This window comes from Hylobates moloch, unplaced genomic scaffold (genome assembly GCF_009828535.3).
Source record: "Hylobates moloch isolate HMO894 unplaced genomic scaffold, HMol_V3 SCAFFOLD_8, whole genome shotgun sequence".
Lineage (NCBI taxonomy): Eukaryota > Metazoa > Chordata > Mammalia > Primates > Hylobatidae > Hylobates > Hylobates moloch.
In genome coordinates, this window is record NW_026652283.1 from 97,184,554 (window position 1) to 97,189,150 (window position 4,597).

Below are 4,597 nucleotides of genomic sequence, written 5' to 3' on the forward strand. Positions count from 1 at the left end.
CTGAGACCTTATCAGGGAATTAAGGTGCCGGAGGAACAGAGACACATTGTGGGTGGACAGGTTGGCATGGTGCTGACAAGGGGTCCTGTGTGTCCCAGGGCATACCAGCCCCTGGCTCATCTGAATGCCCTCTCAGTGGTGAGGAGTTGAGTGGCCATCTGAGGTGGATGATGGTGACAGGTCCACAGCCTGGGAGTGGAGAGGGCTGGGTTCTCACTGGGTTCTGGAAAGGGAGACCACACCATCACCATTTATCATCCAAACTGTGGGACTTTGAAAAAACCCTAAATACTTCTATGTGTATTTCCTAAACCTAAGGACATTCTGCATTGATAGCAGTGCCGTTATCTAATCTACAGTGTTCAGATTTCACACGGCCTGCTGATGTACTTTTTTTCCATTCAGGATATAATCTTGTACCATGTGTTGCATTTAGTTGTTGTTTCTCTTTAGTGTCCTTTAATCTAGAATGGTTCCTTAGTCCTTCTTGTCTCTCATGACCTTGATATGTTTTGTGGCTCAATTGTTGTGTGGAATGTCCCTTAGTTGGGGTTTGTCTGACACTTCTTAGTGATTAGATTCAGTTTATATATTTCTGGCAACAATATCACAAAAGTGTTGTTGTGTCCCTCTTGGCACATTTTTTTTTTTTTTTTGAGACAGAGTCTCACTCTGTTGCCCGGCCTAGAGTGCAGTGGCACGATCCTGGCTCACTGTAAACTCCACTTCCCGGGTTCAAGGAATTCTCCTGCTTCAACCTCCCGAGTAGCTGGGATTACAGGCACACGCCACCACGGCCAGCTAATTTTGTATTTTTAATAAAGATGGGGTTTTACCATGTTAGCCAGGCTGGTCTTGAACTCCTGACCTCACGTGATCTGCCTGCCTTGGCCTCCCAAAGTGCCGGGATTATGGACGTGAGCCACCGTTCCTGGCCCTTCTCAGCACAATTTTTTTCTTTCTTTTAGAAACTGATGTTTATTTTCCATCAACCTTATTTCCATGTTGCTTAAGAGCCTGTGCAAGAACAACTTAAGACCATTCAGTGGTTGCTCCTACGCATTCAGTGGCCTGAGCAGTGGGAGCTGTAGAGCAGTCTCCTGTGACTGCTGGATAGGCACGGAGGGCACCTGCATACCTTCAGACCAGTCTGCAACCTCAGGGTGAGTAGCAGTGAACTCAGAAGCTGGAGCAGTCCATTCACCCTGAAATTCCTCCTTGGTCACTGTCTTTTCAGCAGCAGCCTGCTCTCCTTTTTCAGTCTCTTCAGGATCTCTGTAGAAGCAGAGATCAGGCATGACCTCCTGCGGGTGTTCACGGGAAATGGTGCCACGCACGCGCAGAACTTCCCGAGCCAGCATCCACCACATCAAACCCGCTGAGTGAGCTCCCTTGTTGTTGCATGGGATGGCAATGTCCACATAGCGCAGAGGAGAATCTGTGTTACACAGCGCAATGGTAGGTAGGTTAACATAAGATGCCTCCGTGAGAGGCTGGTGGTCAGCCCTGGGATCAGTAACCACAAGAAGCCGTGGCTCCCGGAAGGCTGCCTGGATCTGGTTGGTGACGGTTCCAGGGGTGAAGCGGCCAGCATTTGGAGTGGTTCCAGTGGCAGCAGCAAACTTCAGCACGGCCCTCTGGCCAGTATTCCTGGAGGATATGACACGGGCATCAGCAGGGTTTTCAGTGGCAACAATGGCATGAGCTGCCAGCAGAAGCTTCTCCCAGGTCCTCTTCAGATTTAGGATGTAGATGCCATCACTTCCTTTTATAGATGTACTGTTCCATCTGGAAGTCAAGATTAGTGCCACCTAAGTGGGTTCCTGCTGCAAGGAACTTAAGGACATCCTCCTCCTTCATCTGTAGGACATCAAGGGCTCCGGACATTGTGAAAGTTTCCTTTTAAGTTACGACTGGAATCCAGAACAATGCCGTATGGCCCCTCTGTGGGTAGTGCGGAAAGCTCTCAGCACATCTTAACAGGAGGCACATGATGTTCATTGGTACCATCTGTGAAGATATTAATCTTTGCTACTAGATTAAGCATCTGCCAGATTTCTCTACTGTAAAGTTACTATTTTTTTCCTTCATAATTACAACAATTTTTTAGGTAAATACTTTGAAAGCATGCATATATCAAACATGTATTTTGAGAGGAAAAAAGGGTGCTACTGATACTTAAACTGTGACAACAGAAGCAAACGTATTATCCTGGGGAAACTAGGACATACGGTCATCCCAGTTTTGAATGACTTGTTATTTCCTGGTGTAATGTCCAGGTTGCTCACAGCCACATTTTAAGGGTCACATTCATGGCAAAACCATTTCCGAACCCCCTCCACTTTGCCTCCATTTCACCCTGTGAGACGACCATCATAGATTGTTATGTCTCTCTGACTTCTTGTCTCTTTCTGTCTCAGACTGACAGCTCCTTGAAGGCAAGAACCTTGTCATATCTTTATCTTCTAGGGCCTTACGTGGGGCTAGTAAGGGAGAAGCATTTCCTAAAAGTTTGAATTCATACTGACCTCTGAACATTGGTTTTCTCATCTTTTGCAAAGAGGGATAATGAACTTTGCTGAATTGCCTCTAAGGATCAACTGTGATGAGATTTTATAAGTGAAAGCACTTTATAACCTACAAAGTGCCAGAGGACTCTGAGGCATCACCGTTTGTTTGGAGCTAAGAATGACTCCAACACCAATGAGCACTGCTGGGTCTCCTCTCACACTCAGCAGGTGGCCACCCAGACTCTGATCTGAAATCAGCTTGTTCACTCCTTCGTCCTGTGGCTGCCGTGTTTGTCTTAGTAGTTTCAGGGCTGAGCACAGAACACAGCCAGGGGTACTCAATAAGTGTTTTGAAAGAACACTCACATGAATGAATGCATCTAGCCCCTTTCCCTCTTCTTAGTGTCCAAACCTCCCAAAAGAAATTTAAGAACTAGCACTGTACCTGACACAGTATTGTGTAAGCATTCAAGATGAATGCTATGTAGAGAATTACAGCAAGTAAAGAGATTGAATTAGCAAACAAATAACTACTCAGAAAGAAAGCCCCAGATTCAGATGGCTTCACTCGGTGAATTCTATCAAACATTTGAAAAAGAATGAATACCATTTTTTTCACAAACTCTTTCAGAAAATAGAAGAGGAGGGAACATTTCCCAACTCATTCTATGATGCCAATATTATCCCTGACACCAGAGACAACTCAATAAAAGAAAATGCCAGATCAACGTCCCTTATAAATGTAGTCAAAAACCTTTAACAAAATACCAGTGAAATAGAAGAATTACACACCCTGACCAAGTGGGATTTATCCCAGGAATACAAGGTTGGCAATATATGAAAATAAATCATGTAATATACCACATGAATAGAAAAAAGGAAAAAAGCCACATGGTCATCTCAGTAGACACAGGAAAAGCATTTGACAAAATTGAACATACTTTCATGACAAAAACACTCAACTAACCAGGACTAGAAGGGAACTTCTTAAGCCTGATAAAGGCCATCTACAAAAAGAAAACTCATAGGTAATATCATATATAATGGTGGAAGACAAATGCTTTTTTCCTAAAATCAGGAACAAGATAAGAGTATCTGTGCTCATCACTTCTACTCAACATTCAACTAACTGACGAATTAATTAGGAAAGAAAATAAAATAAAAAGCATCTAGATTTGAAAGGAAGAAATAAACTATATGTTACCTACTGGCAGACATAGGTCTTATATATATAAAGTTATGAAGTATCCACTAAAACTTACTAGAACTAATAAACAAGTTCAGCAAGGATGTAAAATCAATATACAAAAATCTATTGTATTTCTATATGCTGGCAGTAAACAATCTGAAAATGAAATTAATCTAAAAATTCCATTTCCATTTGTAATAGTATCAAAAAGAGTAACATACTTGGGAATAAGTTTAACATAAGAAGTATAAGACTAGTACACTCAAATTACAAAACACTGCTGAAAGAAATCAATAAATAGATGAAAAGACATCCCATGTCCATGGATTGAAAGACTTAATATTGTTCAGATGGGAATACTCTCTAGAGTGATCTACAGTTTCAATGCAGTCCTTATCAAAATCCCACCTGGATTTTTTTTTTTGCAGCAATCGACAAACTGATCTTGAAAATCATATGGATTTGTTAATTAGCTCAATTGAGCCATTTTGTAATGTACGTATTTCAGACAAGTTGTACATGATAAATATATACTATTTTTCTTTGTCAATTAAAAATTAAATAATTAAAAAAATAAAATAAACCCAACAGTAATGAGAAAAACTAAAAAAAAAAACATATGGAAATTCAAGGTATCCAGAATAACCCAACCATCTTAAAAAGGAAGAATTAAGTTGGAGGACTCACATTCCTCTATTTGACAACTTACTACAAATCTATAGTAGTCCAGACAGTATGGTACTGGTGTAAGGATAGATACATAGGTCAATGGAATAGAAGTGAGAATCCTGACAGAAATTTATACATCTAAGGTCAACTTGTTTTCTAAAAGGGTGCCAAGACCATTCAGTGGAGAAGGAAGTTTCTTCAAAAATGGTGGTGAAACAACTGGATAGCC

General features: G+C 41.4%; 1 pseudogene; it reads right to left on the reverse strand.

Annotated features, from left to right (window-relative positions):
* Window positions 1-1,032: 1,032 nt before the first annotated feature.
* On the reverse strand, window positions 1,033-1,887 carry LOC116473704 (small ribosomal subunit protein uS2-like; annotated as a pseudogene).
* Between the last annotated feature and the right edge of the window lie 2,710 nt (window positions 1,888-4,597).